Source organism: Saimiri boliviensis, chromosome 19 (assembly GCF_048565385.1).
Source record: "Saimiri boliviensis isolate mSaiBol1 chromosome 19, mSaiBol1.pri, whole genome shotgun sequence".
Lineage (NCBI taxonomy): Eukaryota > Metazoa > Chordata > Mammalia > Primates > Cebidae > Saimiri > Saimiri boliviensis.
The window spans coordinates 2286449-2307548 of NC_133467.1; the positions used below are offsets into that span (position 1 = coordinate 2286449).

Here is a 21100-nt window from a genome sequence, read left to right on the forward strand (position 1 = left end):
CAGGGATCGGGGAGAGGGAGGGACGAACAGGCGGAACATAGTAAATTTCCCAGGCATTAAAAACAGTCCGTATGGGGGGCCGGGCGCAGTGACTCACACCTGTAATCCCAGAAATCTGGGAGGCCGAGGTGGGCAGATCACTTGCAGTCAGGAGTTGGAGACCAGCCTGGCCCACATGGTGAAACCTGTCTCTGCTAAAAATACAAAAAGTTAGCCAGGCGTGGTGGCACGTGCCTCTAATCCCAACTACTCAGGAAGATGAGACACGAGAAGCACTTGAACTTGGGAGACAGAGATTTCAGTGCGCCAAGATCACACCACTGCACTCCAGCACTCCAGTCTGGGTGACAGAGTGAGACTCTGTCTCCCCCCAAAAAAAAAAAGTCTGGGCAACACAGTGAGACTCCATCTTTATACAAAATTTTTAAAATGTAGCCAGGCATGATGGCATGCACCAGAAGGGAGGCCGAGGTTGGAGTACTTGAAGCCCAGGAGTTCAAGGCTGCAGTGGGCCATGATCATGCCACTGTACTTTAGCATGGGCAACAGAGCAAGACCGTCTCTGAAAAAAAATATTCTGTATGATATTATAATGGTGGATCTCTGTCATTATACCTACCAGACGTGCAACAGCAAAAGTGCACCCTAAACTAATGACTTTGGGTAAGAGTATATTCTAGACACAGATCCTTTATCAGTTATGCGATTTTCAAATACTTTCTGTCATTTTTATCTCATAGTTTTCATTCTCTTCATGGTATCTTCAAAAACTAGTCCTCAGGTTTGATAAAGTTCAACTTATCCTTTTATTTTATAACTCATGCTTTTAGTTTTTTCTTCCGGAAATTTTATAGTTTTAGGTTGACATTTAGGTCTGTTATGCATTAATCTTTATTAAATAGAGTGCAAGATATCAGTCACAATGTTTTTTAATGGGTACCCAATTTCTTTAGCATGTTACAAAATTATTTTCCCTTGAGGGGTCATTGCACCTTTGCTGAAAATCAGTGGACTATGTATGTGCAGGTCTACGTCGGAACTCAATTCTGTTATATTCACCTGTATTTTCCCTGTCTCCAAAACCACTTGACTATTCCAGATTTAGTAGGTTAGAAACCAGACACTATGAGGAGTCAAACTTCATTAAACTATTTCAAAATTGTGTTGGCTGGTTTATTTTCTTTGCTTTTTCATATAAATTCTAAATTCAACTTGGATGTGTCTACCAGAATTCCTACAGAAGTTGTAATTGTAACTGTGTTCAAGTATTCTTATTTCTTGTTTACTTCTATCAGTAACTGAAAGAGGAATGCCGAACCCTATACTATACTCCTGGTTTTGTCTTTTTCTACTTTAAGTTCTATCAGTTTTCAGTTAATGTATATGAAGCACTTTTGTCAGATACACATACATTGATGACTTTATCTTCTTGTAAACTGACTTTTGTTATTATGTAATATTCTTCACTACTCTTGCCATTATTACTTGATTTGAAATCGACTTGGTGAAATTTTATGGAAACCTTTCCAATTTCCTTTTGAATAGTATATGCTTTCATCACTGCTTCCATCCTTTTATCTTCAGTCCATCTCTGCCTTTCTGTTTACAGTGGTGATTTTCTAAAGGCTGTAGTTGTTTTGTTATTGTACTTTTTAGCCAATCTCACAATTCCCTTAATTGGTGTGTTTACACCTAATAAATTTGTTGTAACTTTCAAATGATTACATAAACTTTCTAATTTTCTCTTTGTTCACTCTTTCAAAAAATGTTTTTTCTTATTAAATATATTTTATGATTCTGTTTTACCTACACTCTTGGCTTAATTTTTATGTCTTTTAAAAACTTTAATGACTGCCTTACATTTTATATTATACATCTTTAATTCATCAGTGTGCACTACAAATAATATTGCCTCACTTACGGCGTAATAACCTTAGGTTATAATTCTTCCTTACTATGCTTAATGCTTGTTTTGTAACATATTTTGCCTTCACACATGCTACTAATACACAAGACACTGTGTGTTTACACAGTTATGTTATAGAGCAATTACATATGTTTTTCAAAAGTTATGCATACTTTCCTTTTTTTTCCTCCTCTTTATACGGTGGTTCTTTTCTTCTGACTACTTTAAGATTTTATTATCTTAATTTTTTAAAAGTTTAAATATCCTATGTCTAGGGCTTCTTTGTGTGTATTATGTTTGGTTTGGTTTGGTTTTTATTCAGCTTTATGTATTCTTGACCTGTTGTAGTTTGTTGCTGTCAATTCTGGAAACTTGTCAACCATTATTTCAAATATTTCTCATGCCCAGTTTTCTTTCTGAAATTCTATTTATACCTATGTGCAACTGTTGGATATTGTCCGGTACCTCTTGAATGCTCTATTTTCTCTCTTTTTTATCTTCTCCTTGCACTTGAGTTTGGATGAATTCTCTGATCATTTTTCAATTTCACTGATTCCTTCCTTGGCTGTTTCAGGGCTACAAATTAACCTTTTCAAGTGGTTCTGCTCTATTACTCTGGTTTTGGTTTTCTAGCACTTCCTTTGATCCTTTCTTATACTTTTCACCTTTCTGCTGAAATTATTTATCTGTTCATGTATGTTGTCCAATCTTCCAATAGACAATGTAGTATATTAGTGATATTTATTTTAGCTTTTCTGTCTGATAAATTCCATCATCTACGTTACATCTGATCTAGTTCCTTCCATTTGCCTCGTCTCTTACCAGTCTTTTTTCTTGATTTCTTGTATGCCATATTTTTGCTGCTGTTGAAAGCAAGTTTGCTATGAGTATGGAGAAACTGAGGAAATGTATGTACACATACACACGTTTATATATATATATATATATATATATATATATATATATATATATGGCACATGTGTATAACTCTCACTCTGGACATGGGCAGTTGTTGAACTAGACTCCAAATTGATTTCCATGACTTATACTACATTAATCAAGCAAGGATCACTTTCCATACTGTATTAGGCCATTCTTGCATTGAAATAAAGAAAGACCTGAGCCAAAGTAACTTATAAAGAAAAGAGGTTTAATTCACCCACAGATCTTCAGGCTTTATATAAAGCATGGTGCTGGCCCCTGCTCAGCTTCCAGGGAGGCTTCAGGAAGCTTACAATCACGGTAGAAGGCGAAGGGGAAGCAGGCAGGTCACATGGCAAAAGCAGGAGCAAGAGAGAGACTGTGGAAGGGGGTTCCACATACCTTTAAATGACCGGGTCTCCTGAAAATCCACTCACTGTTCTGAGGACAGCACCAAAGGATAGTGCTAAACCATCTATGAGAAATCCATCCCCATGATCCAATCCCTCCCACCAGTCCCACCTCTAGCACTGGGGATGACATTTGAACATGAGACTTGGGCAGGGACAAATACACAAACTTTGTCACGTACTACTGCCTCTCTTCTTGTTACCTGTCCTGCAGACCCCTGTTACTTGCAGACCACTGTAGCCTGTGGAGGTGCAGAAAGGTGAGATGTCCTTTTTCCAGGTCAACCTCAGCCCCAGAACTGTGTCCAAGGATCTCAGGAGCAGGCTGCCCCATGGTCCTGCCTTACCCAGAGCTGTACGTTAGATCAGCACAATTTCCTGCCACTGATCCAGCAGTAGAGGGTTTTTCAGCCTTCCCTAATTGAAAGGAGTTTTCAGGGTGCCCTAAGGACAACAGCGCTGGCCCATCCCTGGGGAGTTTCAGTGTTTTCTTCTTTCAGAGATAGGCAGAAGGCGAGATCTCCCACCTTCATCACAGCGGCTGCTGTTCCAACACCCTAGGCTGTACCGTGAGGAAAACTTTCTCCAAAATTGTGCCAATCTTTTTTTTAACGCCTAAGAAGAAGAATCTCTGACTCCACGCAAATTCCCCTCATGTCTTGACCTCAGGGGTTTGATATTCTCTTCTTAGCCTCCATTCAGCTTCCAATGTTTGTTAGAAGGTTTCGCTGAATTTTTTTTTACCGGTGTCCAACAGCATCTTCACCAGTGAAAAAAGTGGTTGCCTCCCTTTTCTTAGAAATGACTGTCTTTTCTAAGATTCTGCATCAATTGGTTGTTCTATGATCTCAGTTCTCTCATAGACTCAAGAAAAATGATGAATCTTGAGAATGTCAGACATTTTTTCTTGTTGTTTCAACATTGTGATGTATGTTTTAGCCTTCAGCATCCTACAGGAAAGCCAGAAGTCCAGTGCATTTTTTGTTCATTGTAGTCAAAATATACTTTCTAAAATATATCTCATTTATTTTCTGTATTAAAATCCTTCTAAGATTTCTCATTTTCTTTAGGATTAGAAGGACACTTATTAATATGACAAACAATCCGTTACATCATATATTACAAATTACCCTTTTGTGTATTACCGTCCAGACTATTGACATAATAACTTGTTTTTTCTCTCTTATCTATTCATTCCTAAATCTGGTCTTTAACATTTACTGTTCCATCTGCTTCAGAACTGCCCTACTGGTACCAAGAGTCCTTTCTATGGATAATTACCCAGTAATGGACCTTTTCCATATTTGTACAGAGTGTGGCATGCTGTGCTTAATCTTAAAACTCAGATTACTCCGGGACAAATTTCTCCCACCACCCCAACCTGCTGTGTCCCAAGTGTGCTCATTCTGTTTGTGATATTCTCTTTTCACCCTAGTTTTCTCTTATACATCTCAAATTTGTCTTCACTTGTCTGTTTGTCTTCATCTTATACGGCAAAAATTATGCCTCCCTTTCTCTCATTTTACTGTTTATGGAAAAACTATGTAAAATATTCTATCTAAAGAGGTTTATTCTGAGCCAATCTGAGTGATCACAGACTGAGGAAAATACAAGCTCAAAAAGCTTTGTGTAAGTGGCCCCAAGGTGGTCAGATTAGAGTTTGGTTTTTTAATATATTTCAGGAGGCAGAAGTTACAGGTAAAAACATAAATCAATACATGGGAGGGTACACAATGGTTTGGCTTGAAAAGGTGAAATATCTTGAAGCAGGGCTTAGAGGTTTTCGGTAAATTCAGAGATTATTTAATTTGTAATTCGTTAAAGGAGTAAGGCTCTGTCTAAAACTTGGAGTCAGCAGAAAGGAATGTTTAAGTTGAGGTAAGAATGTTATGTCAGGATCAGCAGCAACATACTGGGTCAGAATGACCTATTTAGCCAGATTGATGTCCTGTAGACTTACCCCTGCCTTGCATGGCCTTACGTTTTGTTTATAATATGATACCTAATTGCCACAAGGAGTCTATTTTGTCAGTCTTTTGGACTCTATTTTAACATTAATTGTGGTCAGTTGTGTCTAAACTCCAAAAGGAAGGGGCATAACGAAGCCTGTCCTGTCTGACCTCCCTTCCCATTGTAGCCAGGAACTCAGTGTTTTCTCTGGATCTCCCAGGCCAATGGGATCCGTTCAATCAGTGGAGGACTTGCATTTTCTTTTTAATTTAAAGTATGTTTGTTGATGACTTTCAATAGGATTTTATTTTAGAGATAAAAACAATGAAATATATTTTTAAGTTCCTTGGTATCCTTCAGTATTATAATATCATTATGGAACTACAAATATACACTATTTACTATATACATAAAACCTTAATTTAGATGAAATTAAACTAGAGATAATGCCTTAAAATATATGTTACAAGTATTTAGCCAAAAGAATTTCAAACTCAAATTACTACTATCATAGAATATATTGTGTTAGTATTCTATCCCTCACAGAGATAATGGCCGTGTTCAGTTTATCTTTCATGCTTTAACTTCTTATAAGAGGTGGCCAAATGATGTAAAAAATGTTGACAGGTAATGCCAATTTGAACAAAATATATTTAAATAGTTGGTTTCACTTAGACAAAATGTCAAGCCTTTGAATATCTGTATACTTTTTTATATATATAATGATAATCTATAGACAGAGTCATGTATCTCTGTGTTAGACTTCTTGAAACTCTTGAAATTCAACAAAGTCATTGATAAACCTTAGGAATCATTAGGTTGGCCTTGAGCCAAATAAGATATTTGTCCCAAAGTGAAGAGAAAATGCTTTTCTCTGCCTTTCGCTTACTTTAAATTTTCAATTAGGTTTCAATGTATTTTTAGTCCGCCTTCCATTAACACAGTCAAAAGAAACACATTTGTACTTCTCACAGCTCTCTTCTCGAGTATGTTTGGGAAGGTGATAATTCACAAAATTACACAGGATTAACCAAGGTATACAGATGCAGCTTGCAAGAGATGTCAGCAATGTGGGCTCTCTCTACAACCAATGGACCAGAATATGAAATTATTTATGTTTACAACTGTGACATGAGGGAACCTATTTAAACACATAGAGCTTCATTTTCTTCATTTATTAAATGGGTACAACACTAGCCATATCAAAACATGGTTTAATTTTTTTAAATCACAAATTGTTAAGCCCTTAAGGTAGTACTTAATGTAAATATACAATAGATTTTACCTGCTACTATTATTATCGGCTACTTTCATTATTTCACAAAAGATACGCCTTTGCCGAAGTAAGGACATAACATGTATTACAAATGAATATTCTCTTTAAAGCATGGAATATTCTCTTTAAAGTATGTTTACACTGTTTATAAACATACTTGTTCTATTTTTTTTCCCCAGAAAGCAATTCTACACGCATTGCTAAAAAAAATTTTACTAGATGAATCTAAATAGGGAAGAAAGGTTTTATTCAAGATTATTGCAGTTGGGATCAAGACTACTGCAAGAAGAGAGAGAGATTATACTCAACTCTACTGAGACAAAAGATAAGCAAGTTTGTAAGTCTGGGATGTGCTATGGAAAAGCACTGAAGGATATCAGTAAGGAGCTGGTCAAAGTGATGATGCCATCTGCATGTGCTAGATTGATGTTTACGAAAATCAGAATTCTACCCTTCCACAGAGACTGGGAGACAGGGGGCCTATATGTCTTGATTAAAACATTTAAAAGGGATCATTCTAAGGTTTTTGGGAAAGACATCCTGGGATGTAAAAATAGGAGACATTGGGAGAAAACGTACATGTTAAAAGGGCAGAGAAAGTATTAACAATAGAAAATTATCTGAAGGAAATGCTCTAAGAAAAGAGTGGTCAGAGACTTATAGTTGGAAAGAAACCTTTGTAAAATTGAGTCAGTCTCAGGGGAACATTTAAGAGTATCTTGGTCAGTATAAAATCTAATGATCCACTTCAAAACCCCCCTCTTCAAAATATTCTATCTTTGCTTGTTAAAAGTCCATTTATGGGCCTGAGATGGGAGCTGTCGTAAGTCGCTGCTGCTGTGTAACCAATGACCCCCAAGCTCAGGGCCTTACAACAACAGTTTGTTCTTGCTCACGTTCAGCTCATCTGGGCCGGGCTGAAGCTGTGAGCTGCACTGGGGCTTAGGCCCAGGCTGAAGGGGCAGCAGCTTTCCTGCAACCATCCTCCACATGGTACTGGTGGAAATGTGAAGTTGAGCCCCTTGGACAGACACAATTCCAGTCTCTTCTTACCATGTCTCCCAACTGCCCTTTGAAGAAATCAAATCCAGTGCTGATGTTCAAGTCTAGGATACCAGAAGTATGCTCTGTTCTGACCACAGTAGGGTGAGGGTGTGGAGGGAAGCAGAGTGAGCATGTTCTATACAGTAATCTAAAGTACGCAAAGAAGTTTCCAAGTTTCGCCATTCTACGTCTGGCCAGACACATTCAGAATCTGTAACTGAATGGTGCTTATGAATATATAATGCTGGTTTTCCATGTTTTTAAATCAACAGTCATTTATTTTTTAAAAAATTCCTAAATATTTCTTAATCTCTTAGCACACAGCAGATACTACTTTAGTTGCTGAGCATACAATGGTGATCAAAACCAGATACGGTCTATGCTATTATAGAGAATCTAGAAACTAACAAAGAGTCGTACAAATATAGATTAAATCTTTACTGTGAGCTATGCCATGGCAGAGAAAACATCTGGTTCCATAATCTAGGAACTTAAGCTACTCAGAGATATAAAGAGAACCTTTTCTGAGTATGTGATGATTTAACTGAGATCTCAAGAAACTGGAGTACATAAGGTGACAGGAAGACAGCTGCACAGAGCTGAAGACAAAGAAGTGCTCCAGACACAGGGAAGTCCGTGAAAGGCCGACATGCGGCCAAGCTGGAGAACAGAAGCACGTGGCAGCAAAACTCTACTTTAGACTAGTCCTGTCTACTAGAAACATCATCCAGAGATTTACATTGTTTTAAATTTTCTATTAGCTATATTAAAAGGTAAAAGAAATGGGTTAATTTTAACAGTTTGTTTCAGTTAACCCAATATTTGTAAAATATTACCATGTTAACATATAATCAGTATAAAATATTAATAGTACGTTTTCTATGCTTCTTTTTTTTTTTCACACAGAGTTTCTGAAATACACTCACAGCAAATCTCAATTTGGACTAGCCCCACTTCCGTCACCGCATGTGCCTAGTAGTCACCACATCACCCAGGGCACGTCTACACATGAATCATCTTTCAGGCAATCTTAAGGTCACTAGACCTTTGTCCTAGCAACAGTGACAAGTTATGAACTTAACCCTGCCTACCATGGGAATAGAGAGAACTAAACAGATTTGAAAGATATATGGCTGGTAAAATTGAGCTTTAATGGATTAAACATGGCGTGTTGAGCACAGATACCTTTTAATTTCCTGAACAATTTAACAAAAACCATAGGAGACTGTTCATCATAGAAGAGGATGGAAATAGGCTCAATTTGAGACAAGCTGAGTTTGGATTACTTTTTAAACAGTTAAAAGGAGAGAAAAATTAGTGGCTGACTATACCAATTTGAGACTTACAGGAGAACACTGGGCTAGAGATTTAATTTTCCGCCATTTCTTAATGATGGGTAAAACCATAGGCATTCATTCAGTAGCCAGAAGTAAACAGGATCAAATGAGAAACGAAGAAATAAAAGTTGACTTTAAAAACAGTGAGGCTTGTACTGTTTTCTTAGTTTTTAAATGCTTAATTGGAAGCATTCTCTTGAATTGGCACTCTCATTAAATCTCCTAGGATGGAAGCACATAAGACCAACGTGGAGGAAAGAATGAAGGACCCTGGAATGCCAGTCTGTTTCCTTACTTGATGGAAAAATACTGAACATTTAGCATATGGCTACATCCTCTACTTCTCGGAAGAGTGATTGCTTGAAATTCATCACAAGGTATTCTGAAACAAACACACAACAAATCTCATAGTCAAGTGCTTTTTGCAGGCCGGGTTAGGAAAAAAAACAAACATAAAAAAATTGAATATAATGGGATTAAGAAATAAAAACATACTTCTATAAAAGGTAAACAATAAACTAAAACATTATTAATATTTACGTTTGAATGGGATTTTTTTTATGTTTTTGGCAAAGTACAACAGGTAAGTGAAACTCAGGCAGTTTAATTTTCATAAAGTTCCTCAAATAAGATTCATTTATTCTTGTAAAATTATGAACTTCATTATGGTGTAAAACTTACAAAAATCTGAAGGAGACAATAAAGGACAGGACTAATGTCCAGACCACTTATAATTCCTTTCCCCAGCCTTCAAGATTCCATCTTCACAGGATGCTTTGGGAGGAATATTAGGCTGAATGCTATGTAACCTAAACTCAATTTTGGCATCTTACTCAACCAACTCTGTATACCCTTTGCTCTGGCCATGAAATCTTTTTTTATTATCAGATCTCCTTCAGGAAAAGTGACAGAATACCTAAACTATCAACAAATGAAATACAGTCTTTCACGTGACTGAAAAGTCCCATTACAGAGGAAGCTTTACGTAAAGCTTCCTTTATGTAAAGAAAAATATTATTCTTTACGTAAAGCTTCCTTCGCAGCTCAACAGACATTATCAGGGCATCTTGATTTTCCTTGGCTTCTTGTTACGGTAGCCCTATTTTCAGGTCTGCTCTCTGCAAATGGGTGAGAGATTACTGCACAGAATTCATAACCTATCAGCTTTATTTCCATAAGAAGTTATGTATTTCTCAGGAAACAACCAGAGAAACATGATAGGACTGTCTATCAGTATGGAAGGCTTGCTGGCATTCTGAAATTTACAGAGAAACTCTTAAGGCCCATGTCATTATTCTCCACCTCATAAAATATTATTCTTACACACTTATCAATGCTCTAAGTAAGATAGATAAGATGGCATGACTATATGATGTGTGTTGTGGACATATTTTAGCTTCCTATAATATTTTCATTTGATTTGTTAAGCATAGTAGAGAGAAAAATTAATATCTTATACATCTAGCATGGTGATATACGTGAGATACAAACATAATTTAATCATACTATTACTCAGATTAGCAAGGAAAATGTAGCAGCTGTATTGTTCCATAACTGATCAGTTTTAATCTGATTATCCTTTTTCTCATAATTATTTCCCTTTGTAAGAGAGGAAACTTAAACTTACCAATTATTAATATCTCAGCATCTGCATATTTAAATATTCTATGTCGTAAGTCAGTCTATTCAAAGTTCATCTAATTCTCAGTGCTATTTGCGTGGCTTCTTTAAAGTCTTCTTTTCGTAAATACCCTTTTCCTAACTTGCTTCCCTTCTCTCTCACCTTCTCAGACATGGCATCTGAATGTATGCCAGGAGAGTCGCTTACATGACCTCGAGTGATGGGGAAAAAGTGAGTCTTGATTTTTTGAATTCTTGAGTGTCTTCTGGAATCCCAGTGGCTGTTGTTAAACTGGTCATCCTTGTCTACTTCCAGAAATAGTACAGTTAATCTGTTGTGGTCATATAGCAGGTCACGCACTAGAGCGAAGACCACTCTAGCCAAGCCCATAAAGGTTGGCATTTGCTTTTAGTCACAAAGTCCAGCAAGGCAGCCTCTTCATCCTGACCTGCAGCACTGCAGTGCTGATCACTGGTGCATGGAGAAATTCTACCCCTCCTGTCTGACATAGGCAGGTCTCAGGAAAATCATCTCCATCTCATCAGTCTCATCTACCTAGACACCACTGCTGTATTTATTACCAAACTCAAGATGACAATGGACACGTTTATGGGCTTGTCCTAGTATATTATGTAGGGTGCAGTCATCATCGTTTTCTTTCCAATTTTCCCTCAAGCTATGTAATATCCTTACCTTCCATCCTTCATCCAAAGAGGTTTGGCTTAGAGATATATCATGTGGGTCTCTTTATCTGCTCCTGCTTCCCTTCAACATTGCTACATTACCCTTGCCTGAATTCACCTGACTGAAAAGCAAGAAGCTCTCAACGTATTACTTCTCTCTAGCAAAAATTTCTGACATATCACATCCACCTTTTTCTTAGGTCATGTTCAGCCTTAAGCGTGGTTGGGTCAACCTTTCCATACTGAAAGGACGTTTATCATCACCCCCTTTAATCAAATGAAAAAGAAATCCCTTCTTTTTTTCTCCCAAGAAATACATTTCATAGACACACACATACAACACATGCATATACATACATATTCTCATTTAATATTCCTTACTTCCTTTAGGATTACTATTCCAATTTTATACATATGAAGCAGAGTGTTTAATCTTTCCCAAGTTCCCTCACAGTTGACATAAAGCTGGAATTCTGAAATTCAGCCCAAAGCTATTCATTTCAAAGCTGACACTCTGCTCACTTTAAATTGCAGACTCTTTCAAAGAAACTCCCCAATTTATCCAGTGAATCTTTCTCCAACACCTTTTGGAATATGAAGTATGAAGACAACCTAACTAAGAATGAGATTTCACTCAAGGCACAGAGACGTGGTCACGTTGAAACATCCGCCTTCTTGTGTAAATTTCAGTGGGAAGATGCCTGCTTTGTCTTACTCAGAGAGACATGGGCACCTAATAATGACCTACCCTGTATCACCAGATCATGCGCTCTTCCAATTTTGTGTAGACTTTTGCTCACACTACATCATATTTAGATTTCTTTCTCTCTAAAGCCAGTGTTTTTCAAATTGCCTATAATTCTCAAACAACCTTCATGATTTTAGCCATGTCCTAGACTGACTTCATCAGTATTTAATTAATGTTTGTATTTAATTAAAAATTTTGAATTTGAACAAATTTATTTTTAAGACAAACTAAATATTACAATTATGAAGGGAAAACTGGTAGCATTTTAAATAAATAGAAGATAGCCATTAATATAAATATTCTGAAAAGAAAGTAATATTATTGCATTTCAAAAAAATTAAAAATGAAACTCAAATAATACAGCAATTTCTTAAAAGTTTTTCAACAAGAAGAACGCTGCTGATATAACCAGCAATGAATTTTTACTTGTTTGAATATTCTTAGTTTTATTAATGATATAGAAGATAGTTCTATATTATTTTTAAATTTTGATCTGAACAAGCAGTCTAACCTTGAAGAATTACTGAATTTGAGCCACAAATCTGATCTTCCCACAATTGTTTCCTGTACTTCTATTGCTACACTTAGCAAATCACTAAGTTTTTTCAACTCTGTACTAGAGCCTCTTGAGAGTCTCAGTTCATTGTGAAGTCAGACCCCTCTCCTTCTAAAGAAAATGCCTTTCACTGGCCAGATGACTCAAACACACTTCAAGGGGCCACCTGAGCAGAGCCTCTATTTGTCTGCCTCACTGCACTCCATTACTACGGGTTGGAGCAAGGTGAGGTTTGGAGAACAGATTCTTGGGTAGACAAGAAACGCAGCCCTGGTGTAGACAAAGGCATGGTATATGCAAGGGAAGCCTCACAGCCTGAGTCTTGGGATCACCCAGGGCACTTTGCTCTCATCTTGTCAGAGTATGGAACCAAAAGGGAACTTTGAGTAAGCACTGGGAATTCCAGCACAACCAATATATCGGTTCCAACATGTGACACTCTGGATCTCTTCTCTTAAGACCAAATCCTGTCATCTCTGGAGTAGGACAGGATCACAAGAGTGAAGCCACAGGAACACACTATGCAAAGATAAAGCCCAGAGGCACTGGCTTCCTTTTCTTCTGTGAGTTGTTTCCTACACTGACTTCATAGCAGAGAAGAGGGAATGTGTTTAAATAGAGAATTGCTCCACTGTACCTCCTTAATACCTTTTTCCCATGGAACAGAGTTGGTGGGGATTCAAAATGGTAAAATAATGCATCTGACCTCAACATTTGTTTTACAAAAAAAAAAAAAGGTAAGTTATTTTATGTCCCTCAATTCAGCCCTCAGACAAAGGAAATAAAAGCTGTCTAACAAATATCTAAAACAGGCGTCCCCAAACTTTTTAGACAGGGGGCCAGTTCACTGTCCCTCAGACCGTGGGAGGGCCGCCACATACTGTGCTCCTCTCACTGACCACCAATGAAAGAGGTGCCCCTTCCTGAACTGCAGCGGTGGGCCGGATAAATGGCCTCAGGGGGCCACATGTGGCCCGCAGGCCGTAGTTTGGGGACGCCTGCTCTAAAACCTATAGCCATAGTCTTAGATGGTGCCTCTCCTGTCCATAGACACATCCTTCTCTCCACTGAATTAGTGGTCCTCTCCTACCATAACATGGTAGCACATTACGGCAGGTGGTATCCCTTTACTCCAACTCAGTCAGTAGCTATGGATTTTCTGTGAACTTTCTCTCAATCACCCAACAATGATTCCTCCACCAATTATCCTTCTATATAGTCAACAAAAATACCGTTATATTATTTCCAAACTACATATACAACTATTAAAATTATAATGTTTGTCATACGACACAAAAGTATTTTGTCTATTAGCAGTGCTGTGTGCATATCCCAACTGAAGCTCTCTAAGACTGTGTGTGAGCTTATGCACAATCAGTGCTTTTCTTTTGGAGACGTATTTGTGTGGCAGAGTGGGGGCACACGTGCCTGTGGACCCGTGTGTTTGTATATCTACATTTTTTCCACCTGAATTCAGAATGTTTTCTCTCTACCTCACAATCCAGTACCACAGATGTTGAAGGGAACCAGAGCTGGCCTAACAAAGCCCACTCTGGAATGTTCTTTTGGTCAGGGAGTGCTGGAATGTGAGCAGAATGGCACAGGACGTGAGAGTGTAGCTGTCGATTGCTCACGCCTGTCCCATACTTTCCATCCATAAAGGATGAATGAGGTCCTGGAAGAAGCAGAAGGCAGTTGTTGGAATGACCAGAGGTTCCATAGGAGTCCTGATAACCTGATGCTTCAGTTTAGAGTGCTATATAGCTGCTTTGGCTATTTTTATTTTCAGAAATCGTTAATAACATATGTTCTCCTGTAGATCAAATGTCTTAACTCTTATGTATAATTAGATTTTATTCCTTGTGTCTAAGTTGATATAGTCTATTTTGTCATTATATCTTGGTAAACAGAGGAATAGATCTGTGTGGATAGTTACATTTACTTGAGGCTACCTTCTAGTGTAAGACTGAGTCAGACATTTTACTAATTGACTGAATTCTTAGAAGCAGAGAGATTCAAGATAGAATCCAGATTCACGTCATGAGAAAACAGCAACAAACTGTTGATGGATTTTTTAATAAACTTTTGATACACTATTTAGAATACATTTATTTCTACCAGACTTCAGTGGGAAATTAACCCAATATATCATTTTAATGAATTTATGACTATAATTGTGTATATGCTGTTTACTAACTATAAATTTAATATCTATAATGCAATATAAATGTAATATGAAAATTCAATTTTCGGTATAAGTTTATTTGGTTAGTGCAATAACGACTAAATTTCTGAGCTATCACAGAATAAACTGTTGCACTAGCCATTTTATTTTTGTTATCTTTCGGTTATTGGAGAGTTATTGGAGTTAGATTGCAAATAATTTTTTTTCAATAGCTTTTGGTGTCCAAGTGGTATCTGGTTACATGGATGCATCATATAGTGCTGAAGTCTGAGTATTTTTTAGCATTTAAAACATTAAGTTTACCTGATTAACATAAAGATTTAACATCAAAGACCCTTATAGATAGTCCCACTATGTTATTAGCAGTACATAAAAATGTGCATCAAGATACATACACAGGGCCAGGCGCCGTGGCTCATGCCTGTAATCCCAGCACTTTGGGAGGCCAAGGTGTGCAGATCATGAAGCCAGAAGTTTGAGACCAGCCTGACCAACATGGAGAAACCTGTCTCTACTAAAAATACGAAATTAGCCAGGCATGGTAGCACATGCCTGTAATCCCAGCTACTTGGAAAGTGGAGGCAGGAGAATCTCCTGAACCTGGGAGGCAGAGGTTGCAGTGAGCCGAGACCATGTCATTGTACCCAAGCCTGGGTGACAGAGTTAAAAAAAAAAAGATACCTCTACAGACAAAAACAACACACGTTTCCCCTTTTTATCTACCCTGACCCTCTTACAACCATAGGATTTTCTGAGCAGCATAATCTGCACATGCCTGTAATTCCAGCTACTTGGAAAGCGGAGGCAGGAGAATCTCTTAAACCTGGGAGGCAGAGGTTGCAGTGAGCCGAGACCATGTCATTGTACCCAAGCCTGGGTGACAGAGTTAAAAAAAAAAGATACCTCTACAGACAAAAACAACACACGTTTCCCCTTTTTATCTACCCTGACCCTCTTACAACCATAGGATTTTCTGAGCAGCATAATCTGCTCAGCTAACCACTCTAACACCAACAACAGGACTCTTGTGCCATGAAGCATTAAAAAAACAAAAAAACAAAACAAAACAAAAACCTGTCAATGACACCAAGAACGCAACACCAAAGCAACTTGTCAACTGAATTCCAAAAGATGGCAGACAGGATTGTGGTCTGAGGTGAGATCTCGCTCTGAGTAAAGCAAGATATACAGAATATATGAACTCTTTTACTGTTTTACTTTTGGCATGGTCAAAGAGGAAGAAGCAGCCTCCATGAAATCTGGGAGTAAGAAAACCAGTAATTTTTAAATAACGTATGAATGTCAAGTACTGGCTGAGTTCAGATTCTGGGAGCCCAGATACACGAGTGGTCTGCACTCACTCCCTAGCGCTCTCTGAGCACGTCACTAGTGATCATGAGGCAGACAGGAGGCAGGACGGGGGACTTGGGTGTGCCCCGAGACCTCCATGGCACAAAACCACATAATCCCCAACATGTCGTGGATCCTTCTTGAATGTAAGCAAAAGCCGTAAGCCACTGGTGGAAAGGTAGGAAAACCTATGTACTACGGTCCCAGAGAATAACCTGCTGCCCTCTGCAGAGGACTAAAGCCAACACCTTTTTAATACTGGGTAGGGCAGAGGACCCAGGCAAATGACCGCTGCTGCTGGGGGAAGGGTAGAAACAAAGTTATTATCGTCCCTAGACAGGGAGAAAATATGTGCAAAGCACATACCTGATTAAAAGGACCTTTCCAAGCATATAAAGAACTCTTACCATTAAATTCAATAATGAAAGTTCATCAACCCAATTTTAAAAATGGTTAAAAAGGCTTGAGTAGATTCTTTATCAGAGATACACGAATGGCAAATAAACGCATGAAGAGATGTTCATCATCCTTAATTATTTAAAAATCTGCAATGAGATAACTATACACCTACTAGAACAGATAATTTTTAGAACTTGACAAATACTAAGATGAGTATTTGAGAGTGGATATTCATACATTACTGATAGGAATTAAAAATGGCACAACAGGCTTGAAGTTTGCAGTTTTGTATAAATTTAAATATATTGTTTCCATAGAATATGAAATCTCATCCCTACACACTTTTCTGAGAGAAATAAATCCTTGTGTACACAAAGACCTGTAGAGCAATGTTGATAGCAAATTTATTTATAGTTGCCCAACACTAGAAATAATCCATAGATCAACTGGTATGTAAATAAATTATGCTATGGCCATGCAATAAAATATTAAGTCATCAATAAAAAGGAAAAAATGATAAATACAAATACATAGATGAGTATCAAAAAGTATTATGTTACTGGAAAACAAACAGAGATGAAGCACCACCTACTTTATAATTTCATTTATAAGATCATGAAAAAGACAGAACTAAAGAAACAGATCTGTAGGACTGGGTATAAAAGGATTACGTGACTGTAAGGTAGTACAAAGGAATTTTTCCTGATGGAGAGGCAGTCTCTATTTTGATATAGTAGTTACATTACTATATGCATTTGTCAGACTTCAATAAACCTTACATTTTAAAAGAGTGAAAATGTTATTTTATGTAAATTATACCTCATAGAAGTGAAATTAATAAACATATGGAAGTAGAGGAGAAAACAGTATTTCAGACATTGGGAAAAAAGCAAACAAAAATCTGGAAGTGTGGGATCCAGGCATGTTACGGCGCTTCAGCTAACTGAGTGTGGCGGGAAAATGGAATGTGAAGGTAGGAATATTAAGAGAAAACCGGGGCCGGGTGCGGTGGCTCAAGCCTGTAATCACAGCACTTTGGGAGGCCGAGGCGGGTGGATCACGAGGTCGAGAGATCGAGACCATCCTGGTCAACATGGTGAAACCCCGTCTCTACTAAAAATACAAAAAATTAGCTGGGCATGGTGGCGCGTGCCTGTAATCCCAACTACTCGGGAGGCTGAGGCAGGAGAATTGCCTGGACCCAGGAGGCGGAGGTTGCGGTGAGCCGAGATCGCGCCATTGCACTCCAGCCTGGGTAACAAGAGCGAAACTCCGTCTCAAAAAAATTTAAAAAAATTAAAATTAAAATTAAAAAAAAAGAGAAAACCTGAAAATGTGAGCAGAAGACAAGCAACAAAGGACCTCAGATGCCACATTAAGGAACTGAGACCGTCTTTTCTTTTTGAGACAGAGTCTCGCTCTGTCACGCAGGCTGGAGTACAGTGGCATGATTTCAGCTCACTGCAACCTCCACCTCCCAGGTTCAAGTGCCTCCCCTGCCTCAGCCTCCTGAATAACGGGGTTTGCAGGCACCCACCACCATGTCCACCTAATTTTTGTATTTGTAGTAGAGACAGGGTTTCACCATGTTGTTCAGGCTGATGTTGAACTCCTGATCTCGTGATCTGCCCACCTTGGCCTCCCAAAGTGCTGGGATTACAGGCATGAGCCACTGTGCCCAGCCGGAACTTGAATTTTTATTTATGACAATGAAATTATAAGTGAGGAAAAGACAGGAGATCATCTAAGTTTTAGAATAGTCAAAGATTAGAGCATGGAGAACAGATTTCGGGAATCAATACTGGAGTCAGAAAGACTACTGTAACAAAGTATCCAATTCCATATTTTACCTTTGACCACTCACAACTTTCAAGTCCCACCCTTCCATCTTCTCCTTTTCCCTAACATCTGGGCAAGCTGAAAAGAACACTTGCGTTCATTCTCTCAGTGCCAGCAAGGAGCCCAAATCATGCCAGTACTCCCATGCCCTCAGGACAATACAGCACAGCCAGCCTCCCTTCTCTGTTTTCTCAAGCCCTTCTGTACCCACTTGGGAACCTGCTCTGCCCTCCTTAGAAGGCCTCGTTATGAGTGTCAACTCTTTTCAGATCCTCCCGGTGCATGAGAGTATCATCAATCTACATTCAAACCCAATTTTGAATGGGGGCTTGAGGCTGCCCTTCATAAGGTGACCACAATAACTAGCTAAGCACCTGCTGGTGTCCATGTGACTGCATATGATGAAAGAGGGCAGGGGAAGCAGAGGACAGAGTCCAGAGTCGTTAGCAAAGAAGAACGGAACATACCTCCCGGGGAGAGAATAAAAAGAACTTCCAAGAATGTTCTGGGCTGACACCCCTGGTAGATCAGGATTTTATTTTCAGATGTAAGGAACAAAGAAGCGTACTGTTGGGCATTCTGAGCTTAAGGAGCCTGGAGGATATCTAAGGGTAAATATGCAGAGAGCAATTTCGTACCAAGCTCTGTGACTGGCACTAAGTCTGAACTCTGCAGCTGCTGGTCCCTGCCTTCCGGCCCTCAAACCCCATCCCGGACATCCGGCTTCTCGGCCATCTGCTCCTCATGCAGGCTTTCTTTCAGTTCCTCGAGGCCTTTTTACATGCTGTGCCCTCTGGAAAGTTCATCTTCAAGATTCTGTTCCTCTATTTCCCATCAGTTTAAATACCATCTCCCAAAGAAACCTTCTCTTATAAACTCCATTTTTCTTTCTCATCAGTTTTTTTTTTTGTTTGGCTTTAAATCAATTCACCATAATTTCAAATTGCTTTATTTTAAAATTTGCTGTTGTATTCTCAGTGTGGATACAATGCCTACAATTAACCAGTAATGGTTTTTTGTTTTCATTTTTGTTTGAGATGGAGTCTCACTCTGTTGCCCAGGCTGGAGTGCAGTGGTGCGATCTCGGCTCACTACAACCTCCGTCTCCCAGGTTCAAGCAATTCTCCTGCCTCAGCCTCCCGAGTAGCTACGATTACAGGCGTCCTCCCGAGTAGCTACGATTACAGGCGTGTGCCCCCACACCTGGCTAATTTTTGTATTTTTGGTAGACCCTGGGTTTCACCATGTTGGCCACGCTGGTCTTGAACTCCTGGCCTCAGGTGATCCGCCTGCCTCAGCCTTCCAAAGTACTGGGTTTACAGGTGTGAGCCACTGCAATGGACCTAGTCTCTTAATAAGTATTTTGATTGACTTAAGATTTGACGTGGTGCCTACCCTATACTAGGAATATAAATATTTCTTAAATCTAATTTTAAAAACAAAATAACAAATTTTTTAAATACGCCCATTTTGATATTCCACAGTGCTGATGTATCACATTTATGTACAGAAAATCAATGATTTGATTATATTTTAATAAACGGTGATTCTGTTCTCACCGATACCCACTTGTGTCTCTTAAATCAGTGTCAAGTCTCTTTAAATTTCAACTCCAAATCCTTGGGATGTAACTCTCAGTCCAGAGCTATATATAAACCTCTCAAAATCAGCCACTTGCAACATTCTGAGACAAAAACTGACTTGGGAAGAATCCTTCACACTTCTGACCTAGCAACAAGATAAATCTGCTTTCCTAAAAACAATCAGTTTGGCCATAAACTGGTCATTTTTTGTGCGGGCGCCTTTACTTCTTTATGCCAATAGATCACTGTCTAAAATCTCAACGTATGCTGTTTTTCAAATAATAAAAGTGCATTAATTATTTTGTGATCCCTTATAACATTTTCTGCTATCTTTTTTTTTTTTAGACACAAATCTAATTAGTACATATTCTTGAGAAGTCTAAAGAAAGAAACTTTATTAAACATTTTCAGACTTCCTCCTGAGCTGGTAGAAGAGCTAGCCAAGTGAATTTCAAGTGACATTAAAAATAATCACAGCAAAAGGCTTGAGAAAAGGAGATGACATAGCTTTAAATATGTATATTCCTATCATATGCTAATCATACTTGCAAAAATTATAGAATTGCTTATTTGGTATCATTACTTGCTTGAACTACTCACTACATTCTTGAAGGTAATCAGTAACCACAACTTCCATGCATTTTTCTTTAAATAGAATACCTTTATATATCTAGAGTTAGATATAAAGAAGTCACCTTCTTTAAATAGATGCCTTTATATTTAGAGTTGGAACTGACAGAGAAGTATCTCCATAACAGCTAGAAAACAAAGATGTCACATATCACTGTACTCCACTATGTCCGTACTTTTTTTACTTTTCAAAAGTAACCTAACCGGAAAGAACATGTAAATAAATAATCACTAAAACAAAACCATGTTAGATTTTAATGGCTCAAAAAATGGTGAAGAAATTATAAATAACAACAGGTCTCTGTCACTTAAGAACACTTGGTGTCTCTGAAGGTCGACAGCATCTGTCCGTTGGCCACCCTATCAGTATCAGTTCATATGCTCAAGAGATACTTAATTCTATTTACCTGGCCATGCTTTTTCTCACATGCTGTTTTCCATCATCTTAATTCTGATAAAATTCATCATAAATGATACATTTAAGTTCCATACTAAACATTAACCTGCAATCCCACATTCCCTACACACAAAGAAATACCGTGCAGAAGCTATTGCAGAACCTCCAAAATTAAAAGGAAAGGTAAAAGTTAACAAAACTTGAAATAATATGTTGAAAGGTTAGAAAGGATTCAGGAGTTAAAAAAGAAAAGAATAGGTGAACA

At 38.2% G+C, this 21100-nt stretch overlaps 1 long non-coding RNA gene and 1 pseudogene across 1 annotated transcript in view; both read right to left on the reverse strand.

Annotated features, from left to right (window-relative positions):
- Positions 1 to 21100, reverse strand: part of LOC141582253 (uncharacterized) — a 634729-nt gene that overhangs the window by 174614 nt on the left and 439015 nt on the right. The gene's annotated exons all lie outside the window — the stretch shown is intronic.
- LOC141582227 (uncharacterized) overlaps positions 1 to 21100 on the reverse strand; it is a 35134-nt pseudogene that overhangs the window by 8775 nt on the left and 5259 nt on the right.